Genomic DNA, 14,440 nt, shown 5'->3' on the forward strand with positions numbered 1-14,440 from the left:
TATAATATTTTATAGGGTCAGCTCACCTGCAGGCCCTGGCATATAATTTTTAGAGGGTCATCTCACCATAAGGCCCTCACCTACAATATTTTACAGGGTCAGCTCACCTGCAGGCCCACGCATATAATGTTTTACAGGGTCAGTTTACCTGCAAACCCTGGCATATAATTTTTTAGAGGGTCAGGTCACCAGCAGGCCCTCACCTACAGGGTCTGCTCACCTGCAGGCCATGACATATAATTTTTTAGAGGGTCAGGTCACCAGCAGGCCCTCACCTACAGGGTCTGCTCACCTGCAGGCCATGACATATAATTTTTTAGAGGGTCAGCTTACCAGAAGGCCCTCATCTACAATCTTTTACAGGGTCAGCTCACCTGCAGGCCCTGGCATATAATTTTTTAGAGGGTCAGCTCACCAGAAGGCCCTCACCTACAATCTTTTACAGGGTCAGCTCACCTGCAGGCCCACGCATATAATGTTTTACAGGGTCAGCTCTCCTGCATGCCCTGGCATGTCATTTTTTAGAGGGTCAGCTCACCAGAAGGCCCTCACCTACAATCTTTTACAGGGTCAGCTCACCTGCAGGCCCACGCATATAATGTTTTACAGGGTCAGCTCACCTGCAGGCCCTGGCATATAATTTTTTAGAGGGTCAGCTCACCAGCATTTCCTCACCTATAATCTTTTACAGGGTCAGCTCACCTGCAGGCCCACGCATATAATGTTTTACAGGGTCAGCTCTCCTGCATGCCCTGGCATGTCATTTTTTAGAGGGTCAGCGCACCATCAGGCCCTCATTTACAATCTTTTACAGGGTCAGATCACCTGCAGGCCCATGCATATAATGTTTTACTGGGTCAGCTCACCTGCACGCCCTGGCATATATTATTTTAGAGGGTCAGCTCACCAGCAGACCCTGACCTATAATCTTTTACACGGTCAGCTCAGCTGCAGACCCACGCATATAATATTTTATAGGGTCAGCTCACCTGCAGGCCCTGGCATATAATTTTTTAGAGGGTCATCTCACTATAAGGCCATTACTTACAATCTTTTGCAGGGTCAGCTCACCTGCAGGCCCATGCATATAATGTTTTACAGGGTCAGTTTACCTGCAAGCCCTGGCATATAATTTTTTAGAGGGTCAGCTCACCAGAAGGCCCTCACCTACAATCTTTTACAGGGTCAGCTCACCTGCAGGCCCACGCATATAATGTTTTACAGGGTCAGCTCTCCTGCATGCCCTGGCATGTCATTTTTTAGAGGGTCAGCTCACCAGAAGGCCCTCACCTACAATCTTTTACAGGGTCAGCTCACCTGCAGGCCCACGCATATAATGTTTACAGGGTCAGCTCACCTGCAGGCCCTGGCATATAATTTTTTAGAGGGTCAGCTCACCAGCATTCCCTCACCTATAATCTTTTACAGGGTCAGCTCACCTCCAGTCCCATGCATATAATGTTTTAAAGGGTCAGCTCACCTGTAGGCCCTGGCACATAATTATTTAGAGGTTCAGCTCAGCAGCAGGCCCTTACCTACAATCTTTTACAGGGTCAGCTCACCTATAGGCCCACGCATATAATGCTTTACAGGGTCAGCTCACCTGCAGGCCCTGGAATATAGCTTTTTAGAAGGCCTGCTCACCATCAAGCCCTCATTTACAATCTTTTACAGGGTCATCTCACCTACAGGCCCACGCATCTAATGTTTTACAGGGTCAGCTCTCCTGCATGCCCTGGCATATCATTTTTTAGAGCGTCAGCACACCATCAGGCCCTCATCTACAATCTTTTACAGGGTCAGCTCACCTGCAGGCCCACGCATATAATGTTTTACAGGGTCAGCCAACCTGCATGCCCTGGCATATAATATTTTAGAGGGTCAGCTCACCAGTAGGCCCTCACCTATAATCTTTTACAGGGTCAGCTCAGCTGCAGACCCGCGCATATAATATTTTATAGGGTCAGCTCACCTGCAGGCCCTGGCATATCATTTTTTAGAGGGTCATCTCACCATAAGGCCCTCACCTACAATATTTTACAGGGTCAGCTCACCTGCAGGCCCACGCATATAATGTTTTACAGGGTCAGTTTACCTGCAAACCCTGGCATATAATTTTTTAGAGGGTCAGGTCACCAGCAGGCCCTCACCTACAGGGTCTGCTCACCTGCAGGCCATGACATATAATTTTTTAGAGGGTCAGGTCACCAGCAGGCCCTCACCTACAGGGTCTGCTCACCTGCAGGCCATGACATATAATTTTTTAGAGGGTCAGCTTACCAGAAGGCCCTCATCTACAATCTTTTACAGGGTCAGCTCACCTGCAGGCCCTGGCATATAATTTTTTAGAGGGTCAGCTCACCAGAAGGCCCTCACCTACAATCTTTTACAGGGTCAGCTCACCTGCAGGCCCACGCATATAATGTTTTACAGGGTCAGCTCTCCTGCATGCCCTGGCATGTCATTTTTTAGAGGGTCAGCTCACCAGAAGGCCCTCACCTACAATCTTTTACAGGGTCAGCTCACCTGCAGGCCCACGCATATAATGTTTTACAGGGTCAGCTCACCTGCAGGCCCTGGCATATAATTTTTTAGAGGGTCAGCTCACCAGCATTTCCTCACCTATAATCTTTTACAGGGTCAGCTCACCTGCAGGCCCACGCATATAATGTTTTACAGGGTCAGCTCTCCTGCATGCCCTGGCATGTCATTTTTTAGAGGGTCAGCGCACCATCAGGCCCTCATTTACAATCTTTTACAGGGTCAGATCACCTGCAGGCCCATGCATATAATGTTTTACTGGGTCAGCTCACCTGCACGCCCTGGCATATATTATTTTAGAGGGTCAGCTCACCAGCAGACCCTGACCTATAATCTTTTACACGGTCAGCTCAGCTGCAGACCCACGCATATAATATTTTATAGGGTCAGCTCACCTGCAGGCCCTGGCATATAATTTTTTAGAGGGTCATCTCACTATAAGGCCATTACTTACAATCTTTTGCAGGGTCAGCTCACCTGCAGGCCCATGCATATAATGTTTTACAGGGTCAGTTTACCTGCAAGCCCTGGCATATAATTTTTTAGAGGGTCAGCTCACCAGAAGGCCCTCACCTACAATCTTTTACATGGTCAGCTCAGCTGCAGACCGACGCATATAATATTTTATAGGGTCAGCTCACCTGCAGACCCTCGCATATAATTTTTTAGAAGGTCTGCTCATCATCAGGCCCTCATCTCCAATCTTTTACAGGGTCAGCTTACCTGCAGGCCCACATATATAATGTTTTACATGGTCAGCTCACCTGCTAGCCCTGGCATATCATTTTTTAGAGGGTCAGCTCACCAGCAGGCCCTCACCTACAATCTTTTACAGGGTCAGCTCATCTGTAGACCCAGGCATATAATGTTTTTCAGGGTCAGCTCACCTGCAGGCCCTCGCATATAATTTTTTTAGAGGGTCAGCTCACCAGCAGGCCCTTACCTATAAGTCCAGTCTTATTATCCAAGAGTCTGGTCAACACAATCCTCACCGCCGGGGGTTGCTTAACTAGTTATCACAGAGGAGTCTTGTTCGTTATCGGAATTAACCAGACAAATTGCTCCACCAACTAAGAATGTCCATGCACCACCACCCACAGAATCAAGAAGAGCTATCAATCTTTCAATTCTTTTTGTGTCTGGGCCGGATGAGGTTTCCCCTGTTGAGTCAAATTTTGCTGCAGGCTCCACTCCTGGTGGTGCCCTTCCATCAATTTCTTTAAGTTTCAGCTTTGCAATCATACTCCTCTCAGAACCCAAAGAGTTTGGTTTCCCGGGAGCTCGGCGGGTCATGGGAATAACGCCACCAGATCGCCGGTTGGCATTGTTTATGGACGGAACTATGACGGTATCTGATCATCTTTGAACCTCCAACTTTCGCTTTTGATTAATGAAAACATTTGTTGGCAAATGATTTTACTTTGGTTCATCTTGCTCTGGTCCAAGAATTTCACTAATCATGGCCCCAGTTGGAAAACCAACAAAATTGAACTGGAGTCCTATTCCATTATTTCTAGCTTAAGTATTCAGGTGACCCGGCTTGCTTTGAACAATGTACATTTTATCAATGGTCAGCTCAGCATCAGGCCCTCAACCATAATGTTTTAGAGGGTCAGCTCAGCAGCAGGTCCTCAACCATAATTTTTTCAATGGTCAGCTCAGCAGCAGACCCTCACTCATAATGTTTTAGAGGGTCAGCTCAGCAGCAGGTCCTCGCCCCTAATGTTTAAGATGGTCAGATCAGCACGCCCTTGCTCCAAATGTTTTAGAGGGTCACTAGCAGGCCATCAATCATAATTTTTCAAGGGTGTGCATGATGCCCTCCTTTATGTGTAACAAAAGGTGTATTGGAGTTCCGTTCCCTTGTAATTTTTGGCAGCCCTTTCACTTAGTGCATAGGCTTTATGAGTGTAGGAGTCCCACTACCTGAACAATTGTACCACATTGTGAATGAGGCCCTCCTTTATGTGATATGCAAGTTGTATCGGAATGCCTCTTGCTTGTAATTTTCAGCAGCACTTGAACTTTATATACAAGTAAATTTACAGGAAATAATGTTTCCTAACAATTTTTGCTATAAAATCAATTTTATCTTTGGATTTGTGTGTCTGCAAAAGTGGCATACTACTCGGACAACATCGTTCCCAGCAGCGAACTAGGAGTCCAAGATGCATCCAGACATCCTCCCCATGCTGTTCCAGAACCATTTCGGTGGTGTTTCCATCAATTTCCGAACTTTGACTATGAACCAGGCACCCTCCCCTCTTCAGAGCAGGGATGCCTGGTTTATTGCTCGGGTTCTCCCATTGACTTCCATTATGCTCGGGTGTTCGGTAGAGAACCCGAGCATCCCGACGTGTTCAGCCAGAGCACCCGAGCACTCGAGCACTTTGGTGCTCGATCAACACTAGTATGTATTAGTGGGAAAAAATATATATATCATTTGCCGTTCAGTGGTGCAGTTATATGTTCTAAAGCCCTTTTTTGCATGTATTAGTGGCACAAAAAAAAAGTATTTGACGTTGTGTGGTGAATTGAGTAAATTACGGCCCTTTTTGGCATGTATTAGTGGAAAAAAATATATATATTTGCCGTTCAGTGATGCAGTTATATATTCTGAAGCCCTTTTTGGTGTGTATTAGTGGCAAAAAATATATATATTTGCCATTCAGCGGTGCAGTTATATGTTCTAAAGCCCTTTTTGGCGTGTATTAGTGGCAAAAAAAATATATGTTTGCCATTCAGCAGTGAAGTTAAGTGTTCTAAAGCCCTTTTGGGCGTGTATTAGTGGCAAAAAAAATATATATATTTGCCGTTCAGTGGTGCAGTTATATGTTCTAAAGCCTTTTGTGGCATGTATACAGTAAGTGAAAAAAAAGTGCCTATTTGGGTGTGCAGTGATATGTTTTAAAGCCTCTTTTGGCATGTATTAGTGAAAAAAAAAAAAGGGCTTATTAGCCGTTGTGTGGTGAAGTGAGAAAATTATAGACTTTTTTTGGGTGTTTTAATTTCCTTTTTATTTATTTACTAGCAAAAGGACCCGGGTATATTTCATCTATTTCATTTAATGTTTGTGTGTGTCATTAAAATATATCTACAGTATCCACTATAACAGTGGCATCTACAGTACCCCGCCCCTTTAAAGCTGACCTATAGCTGACCTGAATAAAAATGGCTGGGTTGTTATGGAAACCTGGTGTAAAACTGTGTGTATGTGGAGACTAAGGTTGGTTTCACATGGGCGTTGCGGGAAAAGGTGCGGGTGCGTTGCGGGAACATGTGCGATTTTTCCGCGCGAGTGCAAAACATTGTAATGTACGCCAAACTTTAAAACGCTTTTACTTATCCAGGCCATTATGAGATTGTTTTTGCATCACATATTGTACTTTATGACACTTGAAAAATGGAGTAAAAAAATAAAACATTTTTATTTATAAAAAAATACCAAATTTACCCAAAATTTAGAAAAATTTGCAAATGTGCAAATTTCTATTTCTCTACTTTTATAATAGATAGTAATACCTCCAAAAATAGTTATTATTTTACATTCCCCATATGTCTTCATGTTTGGATCATTTTGGAAATGAAATTTTTTTTTTGGGGGGGGGGGGGGGGCGTTACAAGGCTTAGAAGTTTAGAAGCAAATCTTGACATTTTCAGAAATTTTCAAAAACCCACTTTTTAAGGACCAGTTCAGGTCTGAAGTCACTTTGTGAGGCTTACATAATAGAAACCACCCAAAAATGACCTGATTCTAGAAATGACACCCCAAGGTATTCAAAACTGAAACGTCGTTAACCCTTTAGGTGTTCCACAGGAGTTAATGGCAAATGGAGATAAAATGTCAGAATTTTTATTTTTGGGCAAATTTTCCATTTCAATCCATTTTTTCCAGTAACAAATCAAGGGTTAACAGCCAAGCAAAACTCTATATTTATTGCCCCAATTCTGTAGTTTGTAGAAACACCCCATATGTAGCCATAAACTACCGTACAGACACACGGTAGGGCGTAGAGGGAAAGTGTGCACCGTGTGGTTTTTGGAAGGCAGATTTTGCTGGACTGGTTTATTTACACCATGTCCCATTTGAAGCCCCCCTGATGCGCCCCTAGAGTAGAAACTCCATAAAAGTGACACCATCTAAGAAACGACACCCCTCAAGGTATTCAAAACTGATTTTACAAACGTCATTAACCCTTTAGGTGTTCCATAAGAGTTATTGGCAAATGGAGATTACATCTCAGAATTTCAATTTTTGGGCTAATTTTCAATTTTAATCCATTTTTCCAGTAACAAATCAAGGGTTAACAGCCAAACAAAACTCAATATTTATTGCCCCAATTCTGTAGTTTGCAGAAACACCCGATATGTGGCCATAAATTACTGTATGGGCACAAGGTAGGGCGTACAGGGAAAGGTGCACCGTGTGGTTTTTGGAAGGCAGATTTTGCTGAACTGGTTTATTTACACCATGTCCCATTTGAAGCTCCCCTTATGCACCCCTAGAGTAGAAACTCCATAAAATTGACCCCATCTAAGAAACTACACCCCTCAAGGTATTCAAAACTGTTTTACAAATTTTGTTAACCCTTTAGGTGTTCCACAAGAGTTATTGGCAAATGAAGATTACATTTCTGAATTTCAATTTTTGGGCTAATTTTCCATTTGAATCCATTTTTTCCAGTAACAAATCAAGGGTTAACAGCCAGACAAAACTCAATATTTATTGCCCCGATTCTGTAGTTTGCTGAAACACCCCATATGTGGCCGTAAACTACTGTACGGGCACACGGTAGGGCTTAGAGGGAAAGGTGCGCAGTGTGGTTTTTGGAAGGCAGATTTTGCTGGACTGGTTTATTTACACAATGTCCCATTTGAAGCCCCCTTGATGCACCCCAAGAGTAGAAACTCCATAAAAGTGACCCCATTTTGGAAACTACGGGATAAGGTGGCAGTTTTGTTGGGAATATTTTTAGGCATGATTACCAAAAATAGAAATTCAGAAATTTCATCTCCATTTGCCATAAACTGTTGAGGAACACCTAAAGGGTTAATAAAGTTTGTAAAATCAGTTTTGAATACCTTGAGTTGTGTAGTTCTACTCTAGGGGTGCATCAGGGGGGCTTCAAATGGGACATGGTGCCAACAAAAAATGCCATCAAAATCTGCCTTCCAGAAATCATACAGTGTTCCTTTCCTTCTGCGCCCTTCCGTTTGGTCATACAGCAGTTTACGACCACAAATGGGGTGTTTCTGTAAACTGCAGAATCAGGGTAATAAATATTAAGTTTCATTTGGCTGTTAACCCTTGCTTTGTTACTGGAAAAAAAGTTTTAAATAAAAAATTTGCCCAAAAATAGCTGTTTTGGCACTGTTTTTATAAAAATAATTTGACCGTGTTCATCTGAGGGGTTAGGTCATGGGGTATTTTTAGGTCATGGGGTATAGAGAACATTCTTACGTACCTAATATGCGTCGATACCTAATATGTCAACTCTTTTTATTTATTTAGGTTTTACACTATATTATCCTTTTATAAAAAATAAAAAATAACATTTTAGTATCTCCGTAGTAAGTAAGAGCCAGTTTTTAGGTTTTTTTTGCCGATTATCTTAGGTAGGGGCTCATTTTTTGCGGGTTGAGAGGATGGTTTTATTGGCCCTATTTTGGGGGGCATATGAATTTTTGATCGCTTGCTATTGCACTATTTGTGATGTAAGGTGACCAAAAAATACCTTTCTTTGCACGGTTTTTATTTTATTTTTTTGACCGTGTTCCTCTGAGAGGTTAGGTCATGAGGTATTTTTATAGAGCAGATTCTTACGGACGCGGCAATACCTAATATGTCAACTTTTTTATTTATTTTAGTTTTACAAAATAATATTTTTGAAAAAAATTGTTTTTGTTTTAGTGTCTCAAGTCTGAGAACCATAGTTTTTTTTTTTCCGATTGTCAGTGGCTAAATGGAATTAAAATTGGGGAAGGGGATTATAAATGTAGTGCTCCATGAAAGTGTAGTACTCCCTGAAGCAACCAATAATGCAGAGGCCCGGATGATCGAGGCACGTGTCACACTGAGTGCTGGTGTCCTTCTGTATCCCCCTCCTGTGACATACTTTGCACCTTTTTTGGGTCCGTCCCTTCTTTCCAGTATGGGGGACCACACCTGGAAAGTGTTGGCAGGGATGATCTGGGCGCCTCCAGTTCCTGAGGTACTCCGGCCTGCTCTTTCCTGGTCAGAAAAGATCAGGGCCTTGAGGACTGCCTCATAGAACTGGAGGAATTTCCCTGTGTTGCCAGCTCTCCGGGATATAAAAGAGTTGTACATGGCAACCTGTACCAAGTAGACCACAACTTTTTTGTACCATGCCCGGGTTTTGCGCATGGCATTATATGGCTTGAGGACTTGATCAGAGAGATCAACTCCTCCCATATACCGATTGTAGTCGACGATACAATCAGGATTGAGGACCGTTGCTGTGGTACCTCACACAGGGACAGGGGTGAGGCTGTTACCGTGAATTGTGGACAGTACAAGAACATCCCTCTTGTCCTTATATCTGATCAGCAACAGGTTTCCACTGGTAAGGGCACGGGTCTCACCCCTGGGGATAGGTACCTGGAGGGGGTGGGTAGGGAGGCCGCATAGATTTTTCCGCACAGTCCCACTGGCGGACATGGATCTGGCGGCGAGGGACTGGGTCAAGGGGATACTAGTATAAAAGTTATCCATGTACAGTTGATAACCCTTATCTAGCAGTGGATGCATAAGGTCCCACACAAGCTTCCCGCTAACACCCAGAGTGGGGGGTCATTCTGGGGGTTCAATACGGGAATCTCGGCCCTCATACACACGAAACTTGTAAGTGTACCCTAAGGTTCTCTCACAAAGTTTGTACAGCTTCACGCCATATGTCGCCCCCGCTTAGAGGGAACATACTGGCAGAAAAAAAAGTGTCTCCCCTTGAAAGCAATAAGAAACTCATCAACCGCGACCTCCCTTCCAGGTACATAGGCCTCCAAAAATTTGGCCCCAATATGATCGATGAGCGGCCTGATTTTGTACGGGCGATCATAGGCAGGATCACCTTGAGGGGGACATGCTGCATTATCTGCATAATGCAGTAATTTCCGGATGGCCTCAAACCGGATATGTGTCATGGCCATTCTGTAAAGTGGGGTCTGGTAGAGGACGTCCCCACTCCAGTAATGCCTGACACTGGGATTTTTGACTAGGCCCATGTGCAGCACGAGGCCCCAAAATGTCCTCATCTCGGCTGCACTGACCGGACCCCAACCACCGTCCCTAGCCAAAAAGGAGCCCGGGTGTTGAGCAATGAACTGTTGGGCGAACACGTTCATTTGCTCCACCATCAGATTTACAAAGTGGTCACTGAAAAAAAGAGTAAAATAGTCCGATTCTGTAAAGCCCACTGTGGGAATCTGGATTCCTGCTTGGCCAACAAAATCGGGAAATTACAGGCTCAAAATGCTCTGGGGTACACCATGCAAGTTCACCAGTAGGGGGCTCAGGTGGACTTAACTGGTGGGCCGGAAAACTAGTATGAGCTCCTCGTACTAGTGTGGGCCACAGGGTCCCTAGCATGGGGGTCCCCTTGCTCCGCCTGGCGGCGTTTTCGCCACCTTGGGGGCTCATCATCTTCGCTAGATGATGACGAGGACGCAGATGACAAAAGGAAAGTGGTGTCATCCTCGTCCTCACTGGGGCTCTCGGAGTCGGAGGCAAGCTGGGCATATACCTTCTCGGCCGAGAACATCCGGCGGGCCATAGGGGAGTGTGTGTGCGTGGAAATCTTTATTTAGTGTGCGTGTGTGTGTAGGCACGGGTGTTCGGGGACTTTGCCCTAAAACTAACAGAAAAAATATATATATATTAAAAAAGGCCATCGATGCGCTAACAGTGACCGGACGCTAAGAGTCCCGGCCACTGTCAGCGTACGCAGAAAAAAATTAATAATCTGCTTGCGCCCTAAAAAATGTATTTGCGGGGGATGAGGGGCAATCTGCAGCACCTCTGGGAGGTCTAGGGTCACACAGCTGTGCTTTGGACCCCAGACACCCGAATTAGGATGATGCAACAGTTAAAACTTTTTTTTCCCCCACTAACTTTACCTGAATATCCCTGCCTAACCTAACCTGTCCCTGACCTTTCCCTAAATACCTTTTAGTGCCAGATGGCACTGTGGAGGGTCAGAAGGGGGTGCTGGGCACAGATGGGGGTGCTGGCTCTGGAGATTTGAATGCAGGCTCCTCTCTCCTCGCTGCCGGACACAGAAAGGAGGAGGAGAGGAGCGCTGCAATAATTTGAACCTCCCGCCCACCCTGCAGCCAATCAGAGCCGATCCTGAAAGGTGATGTCACTATCACCTCTCAGGATCGCAGGATGGTGATTGGTGGTGTATTATCACACCACCGATCACCATCCTGACCCGAATAACCCAGAAACGCAGCAAACCGCAGGTCTGAATTAACCTGCGGTTTGCCGCAATCGCCTATACGGGGGAAGGGGATTGATTTCAGCAGGCACCCTGTTCCGATCACCACCGCGCTCGGTGGTGATCGGAACTACACATGACGTACCGGTACATCATGTGTCCCCAAGAGGTTAAAAGAATTTATTTGTCTTGCACTGCTGAACATACAGACGTGGACAAAATTGTTGGTACCCTTTGGTCAATGAAAGAAAAAGTCACAATGGTCACAGAAATAACTTTAATCTGACAAAAGTAATAATAAATTAAAATTCTATAAATGTTAACCAATGAAAGTCAGACATTGTTTTTCAACCATGCTTCAACAGAATTATGTAAAAAAATAAACTCATGAAACAGGCATGGACAAAAATGATGGTACCCCTAACTTAATATTTTGTTGCGCAACCTTTTGAGGCAATCACTGCAATCAAACGCTTCCTGTAACTGTCAATGAGACATCTGCACCTCTCAGCAGGTATTTTGGCCCACTCCTCATGAGCAAACTGCTCCAGTTGTGTCCGGTTTGAAGGGTGCCTTTTCCAGACTGCATGTTTCAGCTCCTTCCAAAGATGCTCAATAGGATTGAGGTCAGGGCTCATAGAAGGCCACTTTAGAATAGTCCAATTTTTTCCTCTTAGCCATTCTTGGGTGTTTTTAGCGGTGTGTTTTGGGTCATTGTCCTGTTGCAAGACCCATGACCTGCGACTGAGACCAAGCTTTCTGACACTGGCTAGTACATTTCTCTCTAGAATTCCTTGATAGTCTTGAGATTTCATTGTACCCTGCACAGATTCAAGACACCCTGTGCCAGACGCAGCAAAGCAGCCCCAGAACATAACAGAGCCTCCTCCATGTTTCACAGTAGGGACAGTGTTCTTTTCTTGATATGCTTCATTTTTTCGTCTGTGAACATACAGCTGATGTGCCTTGGCAAAAACTTCGATTTTTGTCTCATCTGTCCACAGGACATTCTCCCAGAAGCTTTGTGGCTTGTCAACATGTAGTTTGGCATATTCCAGTCTTGCTTTTTTATGATTCGTTTTCAACAATGGTGTCCTCCTTGGTCGTCTCCCATGTAGTCCACTTTGGCTCAAACAACGACGGATGGTGCGATCTGACACTGATGTTCCTTGAGCATGAAGTTCACCTTGAATCTCTTTAGAAGTCTTTCTAGGCTCTTTTGTTACCATTCGGATTATCCGTCTCTTAGATTTGTCATCAATTTTCCTCCTGCGGCCACGTCCAGGGAGGTTGGCTACAGTCCCATGGATCTTAAACTTATGAATAATATGTGCAACTGTACTCACAGGAACATCTAGTTGCTTGGAGATGGTCTTATAGCCTTTACCTTTAACATGCTTGTCTATAATTTTCTTTCTGATCTCTTGAGACAGCTCTTTCCTTTGCTTCCTCTGGTCCATGTCGAGTGTGGTACACACCATATCACCAAACAACACAGTGATTACCTGGAGCCATATATATAGGCCCAATGGCTGATTACAAGGTTGTAGACACCTGTGATGCTAATTAGTGGACACACCTTGAATTAACATGTCCCTTTGGTCACATTATGTTCTGTGTTTTCTAGGGGTACCATCATTTTTGTCCATGCCTGTTTCATGAGTTTATTTTTTTACATAATTCTGTTGAAGCATGGTTGAAAAACAATGTCTGACTTTCATTGGTTAACATTTATAGAATTTTAATTTATTATTACTTTTGTCAGATTAAAGTTATTTCTGTGACCATTGTGACTTTTTCTTTCATTGACCAAAGGGTACCAACAATTTTGTCCACGTCTGTAAGTATTTGAACACCTGAGAAACAGCAAGAATTCTGGCTCTCAAAGACCTGTTTCTGTGCCTTTAAAAAGTACACCTCTACTCCACTCTTTAATATAACTTAGTAGCACCTGTCTGAGCTCTTTAAAGACCCCTGTCCACCCCACAGTCAGTCGGACACGAACTACTACCATAGGAAAGACCAAAGAGCTGTCAAAAGACACCAGAGACAAAATTGTGGACCTCCACAAGGCTGGAAAAGGCTACAGGGCAATTGCCAAGCAGCTTGGTGAAAATAGATCAACTGTTGGCGCAATTGTTAAAAAATGGAAGAGGTTAAATATGACTGTCAGCCTCCATCAGATTGGGGCTCCATGCAAGATCTCACCTCATGGGGTATCACTGATGATATGAAAGGTGAGGAATCAGCCCAGAACTACAAGGGAGGAGCTGGTCAATGACACGAAGAGAGCTGGGACCTCAGTTTAAAAGTTCACTGTCGGTAGAACACTACGCCGTCATGGTTTCAAATCATGCATTGCACGGAAGGTTCCCCTGTTCAAGTCATCACATGTCCAGGCCCGTCTGAAGTTTGCCAATGACCATCTGCATGATCCAGAGGAGGCATGGGAGATAGTCATGTGGTCAGATGAGACCAAAGTAGAACTTTTTGGTCTAAACTTCACTCGTGGTGTTTGGAGGAAAAAGAAGTATGAGTTGCATCCAAAAAGAACACCATCCCTACTGTGAAGCATGGGGGTGGTAACATGCTTTGGGAGTGCTTTTCTGCAAATTGGACAGGACGACTGCACTGTATTAAGGAGAGGATTAATGGGGCTATTTATTGTGAGATTTTAAGGAACAACCTCCTTCCCTCAGAGCATTGAAGATGGATCGTGGCTGGGTCTTCCAACATGACAACATCCCGAAGCACACAGCCAGGATAACAAAGGAGTGGCTCCATAAGAAGCATATCAAGGTTCTGGAGTGGCCTAGCCAGTCTTCAGACCTAAATCCAAAAGAACATCTTTGGAGGGAGCTTAAACTCCGTGTTGCTCAGCGACAGCCCCAAAATCTGACAGATCTAGAGTAGATCTGTGTGGAGGAGGGGGCTAAAATCCCTGTTGCAGTGTGTGCAAACCTGGTCAACTATAGGAAACGTTTGACCTCTGTAATTGCAACCAAAGGCTTCTGTACCAAATATTAACACTGATTTTCTCAGGTGTTCAAATACTTATGTTCAGCAGCGCAAGACAAATACATTCTTTAAAAATCATACAATGTGATTTCCTGTATTTTTATATTTTTTTATTCTGTCTCTCAGAGTGGGAATGCACCTACTGTACAATGTGAATTTCAGACCCCTCCTTGATTTCTAAGTGGGAGAACTCGTAGGGTGTTCAAATACTTCTGTTCCTCACTGTATATAGTTTTGATCTAATAGTATGTCAGATAGAAAAGTGTTAGGCTCTGCACAGGGGAGTGTTAGAGGACTAAATGTTTCTGGCGCAGGCACAGGTCACAGCAAGGGGGCGTGGCAGCAGAAGTCTCAGCGAGAGGCCTGAGCTCCCAGTGTCATCTAGCGCTCATGTCTTGACAAGCAACCCAGCGGTTCTTGAATGG

Source organism: Bufo gargarizans, chromosome 3 (assembly GCF_014858855.1).
Source record: "Bufo gargarizans isolate SCDJY-AF-19 chromosome 3, ASM1485885v1, whole genome shotgun sequence".
Taxonomy (NCBI): domain Eukaryota; kingdom Metazoa; phylum Chordata; class Amphibia; order Anura; family Bufonidae; genus Bufo; species Bufo gargarizans.